Here is an 11,966-nt window from a genome sequence, read left to right on the forward strand (position 1 = left end):
CACGACATCTGCCTGCATGAGTAGTGTTACCATTATGAGAGACAATTCATATAAGCTGAACACAGGCCTTGGCTAGAGATTTATTAAGAGAAAGATATGGTTAAGATTCCTAAATACTTATCCTCGTAACTGAGTACTCTGATTCTCTGAAGTCTATTTCTGAAAACTTATAGATAGCAGAAGTATTCCAGAGATTGCTCAAACTCATACTGTTTCTGTTTATTCATTTTATGTTTAGATTTCTGTTTTTCTATCCCTATACTGACATACTCATGACATTCTATTCACAATAGATGCAGATTTCATCATGAAAGCTTGCATGATGTGAATAAACAGAAAAATATACATGATTTTTAAAAAATATTGGATTGAAGGTAGTTACATTTATGCAAGTTTTGTTAGATCTACAGCACGTAATCATAATTCAGATTAAGAGACTTCAAATTCTTGCAGTTTCAAACAGTATTATTGCATAAAGTTAACAAGTTCAAAGAATTAAAATTTATGTATTACAGGGATAATTAATGAACAATATTTCAAAACAATTGTAGATCATCCAAACTTTAAAAGGCAGTTTCTCTCCTCAGATGTACTCTGAGGGACAGCAATATTTTCTAAATATTGCTAAAAGTACCAATATTACTGAAGCAACAGAAGATTTCTGGAAAAGTGATGAAATTTAAGCCCCAGGAGCCACTGTAACCATATGGGTAGGAAGTGCAGCCTTTTTTTGAAATTAAGCACACCCCAAAAAACATGAAGGTATTTCATATTGTGTTGCAGTATGATATAGTTATTCGTTTGGAGGATATCCAAGCATGTATTGGCACAGCTGAAAGAACTTTAGGGCTGAAGTATAAAGTCATATTGAGAATAGTTGTTGAATTGTTTGTGTTTTAACATGTTGCAATTATCCACGTATTTTTCCTGTTTATTCCTGTTGTTCCTGTTCTTTCTGGTTCATGCAAAAAGGAAAGCTAACATTTATTTGAGTCAGATATAAATCCCACAGGAGGAATCCAGATGTTTATCCTCCAATAATATCATTCAGTATGCATAAGAATGTAAAAAGAGAAGCCTTTCACCAAAAAAAAAAAAGAAAAAAAAAAAAAAAAAAGAGTTCTGAGAACTGCTGTAGCACCTTGGGAGGCAAACTGCCTTTTCACCCTGAAATGACATCATTAAAAATACAAAAGGCTGATACAGAATGCGTTCTCTGGAATCATTATAAGTATTTCTGAAGTTTCATAAATAGTTGAAAAAGTGAAACATTTAAAGTTAGACTACAGAAATACAAAAAAACCCCCAAAACAACAAAATAACACAAAAACAACTCTAGGAAATGTTATTACATTTACAAAATCAACAGACCTAGTATCAAAACAAAAGTATATGCCAAATAAAAAGAGTTCTAGTTATATTATACTACACTTGATGTTCTTCATTGATTGGAGACATAAATTCAGCCCTTGCCTTTGGGCTTCAATACCATCAAAACAAAACCCCCTTTTCTCCCACTCACAAATCTTAAAACACAAATTCCTTTGATTAATATACCAATAGACCTATGTGTGCTGAAAAAACAGCACTGAAGCTGTCAAGAGATTCTAAATGTGAGCATCAACAAAAATAGTATCTAGAAGATTTTTACTGATATTCAACCATTTGAGTTCATTGATCAAAGCCAGTTAAAAATCTCTTCATTTTTTGTGTGATTTAAGAGGCTACCTGTTCCTAGGTATTTCAAGTACTTACATGTAAAATTGGTGTTATTCTGTATATGTAGAGGGTGGGGAACCAAAACTTGATATTTTATGAATGCTTACTTAATATATTGTGTGGTGTACACAGTTATACATGTAAATACTTTTCTTTGCTGATTCAGGAAGAGCTTAGTCAAGATCATATAATTCTTGCTTCGCTCATGTAGAAGCAGTGAGGGAGATGGTTAATCCTGGTTTGGATGTTGTTTTCATGTCGGTAAAAATAGGGAAGTTACATAAACTTACTGCTTGCTTCACTATTTCTTTGCATTCAGATGCAAAAAAACCGAAACAGGCATTTAAGTGCTTATGTTCCTTATTTAGCCATGAATACAGGTAAAAGCCTTAAGGCTTTCAAGGGGAGATCCTATCTGCCTAATTGAGTGAGACTCTCTGGGAGACTTCAGAATCACTTACTGATCCCAGCTGACCATATAATGTACAAGCACTTTACCTGAGGCACCTAATAAAAAACCTAGGCACAGGAATTTGCCTGAACAGGAAATTCAGTAAGTACTTCCATCAATGCAGGATACCAAAATATGAAATTCTTAAGTCACTTGTTTTGCCAACAGTGTATGCATTTTAAAGAATGGCCTGCTGTTCAGCTGGCTTGTACAGAAAATGGGACATCCAGATTTTAGGCCTTTTTCAGCACTGGACTGAGACAAAGCAGAGTTCCCACACTCCGAGAAAATTACTCCTGGTTTTAGATTCCTTTTTGGGATTAGATTGCTGAATATGTAATGTCTTGAGTTGCTGTCCAGGTCATAAGAACACAATGGCATATTAAACTGACTTAATTAAGTATAAACTTATACCCTTTGTGTCTCAACCAATTACACATAATGTTTCCCCTCATTTCCTTGGTCCATTACATGCTTAGTCCAGTAACTCTTCCAATCCAGATACATATACATTCCAAGGGCTCAATCTGCTTTTAACCTTCACGAAAAATACATACTGCTTTCTTGCTAGAAGCCAGGAAAGTGTAAGAAGGAAAGGAGCATTTCGTTCTTTCCATTTTCCCTATGCTCTTTACCTAAGTGAATGTTAATGGTCACTCTCAGAGATATGAAAAAAATTTAGGAGGAAATCTGGTCTCAACTAGTGTTTTCAAGTAGAAGACAGTTTTTCAAGAACCATATTTAAGTCCTGAGAGGCAATAACATGTATTATATGCAAGATGGCAAATTACTGAAAGAATCAAAGCATTTATATTGTAATTTCTTTCTAGCACATAAGCACCACAAAGATTCAGGCTGTCCTTCTTTTCTGTTTAGTTCTGCTGAGACATTTTTGCTGCTGCTTTCATCTCTTTCATGCACAAATAATTTTTGTTCAATTTAAAACTATAGTTAATGTGTTCATACTCTATTCTACCAAAACCTTTTTTCTTAAACCCGCTAACAGAAGTATAATTCTCTTGAGAATTTTCTTCTTCCTTTTCATAAGAGAACAGAATAGAATCCATCTGAACATCACTGATTTCAACAGACCATGTATAAATCCACTACCACAAGATATGTGAAGTAAATCTGTTTTTTAACTTATATTTCTGATGTGTACATATGCAGTTGTAATCATTTAAAAAGCAAGTGTTCTGAAAAAATATACAACACATGTTTCTTTCCAGGTTTCAGGAACTGCTGGAAAATACTGTTGTTCTAGTATAGGTACTTTGATGGAAACGAGATTAGTGTACACATGCAAATTCTGATCACTATAATAACATAATTCCATAGTATTTGCTTTATTATATTGGTTTGTTTTTAAAAAAATATATAAAGTAACACCCTTCTTTGAAAAGAATCCTCCTATGAGTTCGTAGATGGCATCTCCTTATTCTAATGATACTGATTTTTTTCCCCATCGCTTTTACTCCACTAGGATGAGGAGGTAAGAACAACATGTTTAGGCCCTGGCTTTTGAGCTGAAGAGAACTGAAAGGAAGTCTATGTGATCTAATTCAGTGCTAGTCATAATTCTACAAAAGTAAGACAACATTGAACTACAGAATAGCAACATACTTCTGGGTCATTTACTGCAAAACAATTTCATCTTTCCTGATAAATGAAATTGTGTGTTTATGTTTTACTATTCTATAAGTAGTACTGAAGAATCCTCACTAAATTTTCAGCAGAATGTGAGAAAGTATAGCTGAAAAGGTAGTGCAGATAAATGGACTGAAAATTTCACTTCCACTTTCAATGGAATGGGAGATTTTGCAGTGACATAACCAGTTAACTTAAAGATGAAAAAAAAAAAAACAAAAAAAATAAACACAAATCCTTGAAAGAAAATCTATTAGCCCCTCCCACACGTGTACTTCAGACTGCTTATTTTTGTCATCCAAGTTTTACCAGCCATTTGTCTTTTGCATATTATTTCTCTTTTGAAGACTGAAAAGACGGGACTGGTGACAGTATTAATCTAGATGTCATTTTCTGACCAGCAGTGACCTGCCCAACAAAATGAAGAAATTGGAACGTATTGGAAGGTAGCCAGGAAAAGGGAGAGGAAAATCGGGCAGGTGGGGGGAAAGGAAGGGGACCTTCCTGAAGTATCTCTTCAACTTGAACAACATATTCAATGTTCATTAACAACATACTGATAAGAAATTATTATATCAGAAAAGGAACTTAAAGGGATTTAATTTAAGAACATGTTTACGACAAATTTCAATGTAGGATATTTGTAAAATAATTATAAATAACATAAAGAATTTTATATCATCTTCATTAATAGATGCATGACTATATGTTATTGTGATAGTAATACTTCTTCATTATTTTTTTTTTCTCCTTCCTTCTCTTGTACTACACACATTTGAGAAAGGGATGGAGTTAAAACCTTGAAGTGATGACAGAATCAAGAAATACTCTGTTTCTCAGCTTTCATTATTTCATCAGCCTTGATAGAAATAAAAAAAATATGCTGGGTAAATTATCTCTTGCTTTGTTTACGAGAGGACTCTTAAGGATAAAAATTCTAATAACTAAGTACAATGAATATAACGCCTTTAAATTCAGTTCACTGAAAAACACCTACATAAAAAAAAAAAAAAAACAAACAAAAAAACACAGAAGGAAATAACTACTGTCCTTTTCCAATGCCACTATTCACATTATGCATTAAATATACTAAGTAGCCATGTGTTTTGAGGGAAAGAATTCTTTTTTACATATAAAATTCCTTCAGGTAGATGACAGAAGTACACAAGTGGGATAACATCAATGTTTAAGGTCTGTTGTATCAGTGAGTTTTGTCCTCTGGAGATGCACATTCAAATAAGCCCAGGTCACATAGATAATGAATTTGGTGGTTTCATTTTGACTCATAGTAAATACTGGACTTTAACTGAAGACAAACCACACAGTTTGCCAGAAATAGAGAAAGATAATCAGATGAGATTGAGGTAGATTGTTTAAACTGTAAAATAAACTTCAGAGTATGACTTCAGGCACCTCACACCAGAACTTCACTTTTTTTTCAGGAATTACTATATCAGAAGGAAAATACAAAGAAAAAGATAAATGAGTATTTAATATATATATATTAGAGATTCAAAAAGTTTCAGAACTGCAAGGATCATTATTATTAACCACTATAATAACTTAATAATAAGGTCTTTTGATTAATTATTATAAAGTTCTTACATGATTTTGATAAATCTTATAAGTTTGTTATATCTAAAAAAAGAACATTGAGTCCATCATTCAAAAATAAAATGGATTTTCATAGGCAAGAAATGAGAAACAGTGTATTTTTCAGTTTTTTTGAAAATCTATTCTCTTACAATTACTGACAACTGAAATAGAAATTGCATAGAAAAGATATTGGTAAGAAGATATTATTGATTATAAATATATCAATATATAATAATAGCGGTATCTTTCATCCCACTTGTTTGAACTATATTACTTAATTTAGGTATAGTAAAAGATCTGCAAAAATCAGGTTTCCTAAATATTTTATAGCTAAATATTTTCTCTCTTTAGCTGTCCATAACTGTATATAATTACTGGCTCTCCTGATCTGTCACTTAGGATACTTTTTTTTTTTTTAATAAGAAAAATGGCTATTGGTGAACAAAATCTCTTAAATTTTGTAATGCAGTGGGTCAGTGTGTAAACTTTATCATACTTTTAATTATTACTGTTGCTCCTACAACACTTCATTCTATTTCTTACATTTCACACATTTATCAAACGCTACATTCTGATTTTCAGGTAACCAAGAACTAAGTATTGAGAGTTTTGCGTGCTCTACTTGTCACTTTGGGATTTTTTTTTTTTTTTTTTTAAATAAGAAAAATGGCTATTGGTGAACAAAATCTCTTAAATTTTGTAATGCAGTGGGTCAGTGTGTAAACTTTATCATACTTTTAATTATTACTGTTGCTCCTACAACACTTCATTCTATTTCTTACATTTCACACATTTATCAAACGCTACATTCTGATTTTCAGGTAACCAAGAACTAAGTATTGAGAGTTTGTCTATTGACGGGGCTCCTTTTGGCTTCTCTGTGTTTACTCTTATCTAGTGCAAAATAGCTGGGACATAAGTGCATTAGGCAATAAGTCTATACCAGCCTTCTTTCAGTGTCACATGACATGGGTTGATATCATGGTCTCTAAATTCGAGACATACAGATTCGATGGATGGACCACTCAGTGGATAAAGAACCGGCTGGACGGTTGCACTCAAAAAGTTGTGGTCAACGGCTCCATGTCCAAGTGGTAACCAGTGACACATGGCATTCCTCAGGGATATGTACTGGGACTGGCGCTGTTTAACACCTTTGTCGGCGACGTGGACAGTGGGATTGATTGTAACCTCAGCAAATTTGCCGATGACACCAAGATGGAGGGAAGGAATGCCATCCAGAGGAACCTGGACAGGCTGGAGAGGTGGGCCCATGCCAACCTCATGAAGTTCAACAAGGTCCTGTATATGGGCTTGGGCGATCCCAAGCACAGGCTGGGCAGAGAATGGATTGAGAGCAGCCCTGAGGAGAAGGACTTGGGGGTGTTGGTTGATGAGAAGCTCAACATGGGCCAGCAATGTGTGCTTGCAGCCCAGAAAGTCAACTGTATCTTGGGCTGCATCAAAAGAAGCGTGGCCAGCAGGCTGAGGGAGGTGATTCTGCCCCTCTACTCTGCTCTAGTGAGACCCCACCTGGAGCACTGCGTTCAACTCTGGAGCCTCCAACATAAGAAGGACATGGACCTGTTGAAGTGGGTCCAGACAAGGGCCACAAAGATGATTAGAGGGCTGGATCACCTCTTCTATGAAAACAGGCTGAGAGAGTTGGGGGTTTTCATCCTGGAGAAAAGAAGGCTCCAGGGACAGCTTGTAGCAGCTTTCCAGTACTTAAAGGGGTCCTACAGGAAAGATGGGGAGCGACTTTTTATCAAGGACTGTAGTGATAGGATGAGGGATAAAAGTTTTAAACTGGAAGAGGGTAGATTTAGATGAGATATCAGGAAGAAATTCTTTACTGTGCGGGTGGTGAGGCACTGGAACAAGTTTCCCAGAGAAGTTGTGGATGCTCCATCCCTGGAAGTGTTCAGAGCCAGGTTGGATGGGGCTTTGAGCAATCTGGTCTAGTGGAAGGTGTCCCTGCCCATGGCAGGGGGGGTGTAATTAGATGATCTTTAAGGATCTCTTCCAACCCAAACAGTTCAATGATTGCATGATTTTTCTTTTAATATTAGTATAATAAATTGCTTTGTCTGTCTCGTCAGTATGAAACAGGTTATTTTATTTGTGGGTTGTTGATTTCCCTCGTCTTGTTACTTTCCTTACTGCTGCTATTGCATCTAGTTAGTGTAATTCTTCAGAATTATAAAAGTCCTATTTTACTAGCATGAAAAATACCAGGCAGGGTAACTCATAGGCGTTAACATCAGATGATTCTATATTCGGTGTTATCATAAATATCTTTCAACAGCTGGGACAAATTTGACTATAAGAATAAAGGTAGGAAAGAATTCTCAAAGAAAGTTTGTCTTTGCAACTTGATATCTACAATCCAGTTTAACATCTTAAAAATTACCCTGTCTGCCCAGCACAATCTATCTTAATTTGTCACTTGATCAATAGCATCACGACACTGCTATGGTACAATGCTATGCAGACTGAGAGATACACAGCAACTGCAGGAATGTTATAATTATAATGTAATTGCTTTTATTTGAACATCTGCTTTACAAAGAAAGGGCAAACTGGGAGATTGTGTTTTATAATTACCCAAACAAGAAATGATTGACTTAATTATAACTATATTATTTTAATTTTATTAGTGTATTTATACAAAATGACACTCAGCTGAATAATGCCCTGTCAATGCTGAACTTTCTAAACAGTTTCTTTTTTTCCAAATTTGTTCCCTCTTAGACTAAAATGGCATTAAAAATCTACTTAACAAGGTCTATATGCTATCCAGATATCACAATAGAGATTTCTGGTAGTGGAATAAAGCATAAACAGGCTTTGTGAAATCTGTCCTGAAATTTGTTCATTCTTTCACTCTAGATATAGAGTAACCATATTTTTCTAAACATTCTTTGAAGGTTTTTTTTTTTTTGCTTTCTTTGCTAGAGAGTAATAATTTTATTGTATCAATTTAGTTAATTGAGCTTTGAAGAATTCTTAAAAGTAAGTTAAAGAAATCATTTATGTTAGAATGTATACTTGCTTTATTTTTTGTTAAATATAAGTGTTTCTGTACTATTTCATCTTTAAGACGTAAGGACAGAGTTATAAATCATTCTGGGTATATTTCTCTTTTACTTACACCCCACCCCACCCCACCCCCCCAATGTTGTTTTTCTTTTTCTAGAAGTAGAACTTTTTCACCACTCCCTCTATACTAAATGTTCCCAGGAAATGAAAGAATTAAGAGATTCAGATGTATAGAGGTGAAAGAATTACTATACACACCACCAATTAACAGTAAACTTAGAAATTACATATTTCTTAGTACCACAAATAAAGGATAATAAATTGGCTTGATAAATATGTAAAAGTCGATGTGTATATATATACACTCACTACCTAAAAAAAAAAAAATCACAAACCCCAAGACATTGTTAGGATTAAAAACTGCAGGAGTCAAAATTGAGCTGATGTCTGTGCAGGGGATTTTCTTGTGCTTGAGTTTGGTGGAAAACTCATTCAGATCACTCCATGAGCTAATTTTCCACACCAAGATTTTTGCTACCAAAGCTAATATGGTAGACATTTTTAAAATATCCCAGCCCAAGCAAAGCCAAGATAATCTTTACCATTAACTTTTATGGATCCAAGAAATTATATTATGCATGGAAATATACATATGAAGTCAATAAGTGTTACCCGATCAGTAACATGATCTTCCCTTTTTAAAAACTAGCCAATGGTTCACTTAAACCGGTGCAAAAACATTCTGAGTTAAAGTCTGTAATAAAGAACATCTAGAAAACTGAAATGTGTAGTGTCTTGTATTATCAATAGAGAAAGTACCATGTTATAATAAACTAAATCCAACTGTTCTATCTGAGGAAATTAATCACCTACAGAAGGGTTTTTTTGTTTGGCTGTTTTTTTGTTTTTGTTTTTTTTTTTTTCACAGATTTAAAACATCTAGTTCTTCTTTCCAAGCAAATTTATCAAATTTAGAAATTCTGAACCTCTTGCTGGTTCTCAATCATTTGAGCATTCTAGCACATAATTTAGCAAACTTTGGGATTAAAAGAATATAAAATTCAATAAGGCTATTTATTTCTCTCTGTAGGTCTTGGTCTGCCGTCTTACCCACTGCAATACTTCCAATGGAAGCTCTCTTTCTGATCTTGTGCATTTAATGGCTTAAATTATATAGAATCATAGAATCATAGAATCATAGAATCAGAGAATCAGAGAATGGTTTGGATTGGAAAAGACCTTAAAGATCAGGTAGTTCCAACCGCCCCTGCCATGGGTAGGGACACCTCCCACTAGACCAGATTGCTCAAAGTCCCATCCAACCTGGCCTTGAACACTTCCAGGGATGGGGCCTCCACAACTTCTCTGGGAAAGCTGTTCCAGTGCCTCACCATCCACACTGTGAAAAATTTCTTCTAATATCCAATCCAAAACTATCCTCTTTCAGTTTGAAGCCGTTACCCCTCATCCTATCATAACAGGGACTTGTAAAAAGTCCTTCTCCATCCTTCTTGTAGGCGCCCTTCAGGCACAGGAAGGCCGCTATAAGGTCTCCCCAGAGTCTTCTCTTCTCCAGGATGAAAAACCACAATTATCTCAGCCTGTCTTCATAGAAGAGGTGCTCCAGCCCTTGGATCGTTTTTGTAGCCCTCTAGACGTGCTCCAAACAGGTCCATGTCCCTCTCATGTGGGGGGCTCCTGAGCTGGACTCAATATTCCAGGTGGGGTCTCACCAGAGCAGAGTAGAGGGGCAGAATCACCTCCCTCGGCCTGTTGGCCATGCTTCTTTTAAAGCAGCCCAAGATACAGTTGGCTTTCTGGTCTGCAAGCACACATTGCTGGCTCATGTTGTGCTTCTCATCAACCAACACCCCCAAGTCCTTCTCCTCAGGGCTGCTCTCAATCCATTCTCTGCCCAGCCTGTGCTTGGGATCGCCCAAGCCCATATGCAAGACCTCACATTTGGCCTTGTTGAACTTCATGAGGTTTGTGTGGGCCCAGCTCTCAAGCCTGTCCAAGTCCCTCCAGATGGCATCCCTCCAGATGGCATCCCTCCCCTCTAGTGTGTCGTGCAGTTACTTCTGAAAGGTTTGTAAAAGCTACGGAGAAGATGTAAATTTATATGGATATTTGTGAATGATGGAAATAAGAATGAGAATTTCCCACTATTGAGCAATCAAAGGGCAAATATTAAAGTAGGATAAGTGAGTATTTCTCTGCTAGCTCTCATAAACATATGGCTAGTTTAGGACGATCTGATCAAAATGACTTAACTACATAAAGTAACAAACTACTTCCTAGAAATGTGTAGAATTGATGCAAAGCCTGTTCAATGATCGCTCTATATCTACATTTTTCAAATGTAACAATAAATTCTATCACTGATGAATTAATATTAGAATAATAGCATCATAAAAATAAGAGACAACTACTTCTTTTAATCCAGAATTGCTATCTGGGTATAAACTTTCTACCAAAGCTTTGTTTATTTTTCAGGCATTTTTCTTATGAAACTCAAAAAGAAAAAACATCAGAGGTGAAAAAAAAAAAATCTGAACATACTGAAAGGAACATCAGAGGGAACAATTCCTTCTATCTTCCAGCAATTTCATGTTTAAAAAAATAGATAAGCAAACACTGTTCAAGAGAGTTATTTACTGTCGTGAATCTTGGGTGGAAGGATGCGTGAAAAACAGCATTATACTTTGAGAGCCAATACATTTAACTGTTTGGAAAATTTGCCTGAAAATGATTGAGTCTTGCCCTAGCTCACCTGCAGATTAGTTGTACCTCAAGGATGTTATACAAGGCAAATGAATTGGCTACTTCTTACATGGTCTGCAGTCTCCGTGACCTCTTTTCTTCGTGTACTTGAAACTTTTTTATTTTTCCTCAGTCTCTGTGAAGGTTCCTATCTTTTTTTCACATATTCTTTATTTTTTTGTTTTATCTTATCTTATTTTATTGTTTTTATGATATTCTGTTCTATTTTTATGATTCTATTCTATTATTTTTGCACTTTGCTCTACAGTCTTTCTAACTCTCCCTTTTTCTTGACATTTAATGCATTGCAGCTGACTCTTTCTTTCTCTTTATTACTTCTGGCATTTTCTTCCATATTCACACAGTGTGTTGTTTGTTAGCTTGCTCATTTATTTCCTGCTCACAATATATTTATAGAAAGAGGATACATATAAACCTCAGCATAATATTAATTTTCTTTTGAACACTTTACATTTCCCCTGTGTTCTCTCTCTCTCTGTCCCTGTTCTCACTTTAATTCTGTTCAAGTTCAATCAATATTCTTCTCTGCTTCTTTTTTCTCCAAAATATTTTCTGCTGTCTTTATAGACTTTTCTTACCGACCTTTTCTGACAGAGTTTTCATAATAAGACTACAAAATATGCCTGGAAAGGAATGTAAATGTATGCAGATAACTGTGCACATAAAATAAATGGCTAATGCTTAGGTAGATAATTTTAAGTAAAATAATCATCAGTCTGTGCATGCA

This window comes from Charadrius vociferus, unplaced genomic scaffold (assembly GCF_000708025.1).
Source record: "Charadrius vociferus isolate BGI_N301 unplaced genomic scaffold, ASM70802v2 scaffold285, whole genome shotgun sequence".
Classification (NCBI taxonomy): Eukaryota; Metazoa; Chordata; class Aves; order Charadriiformes; family Charadriidae; genus Charadrius; species Charadrius vociferus.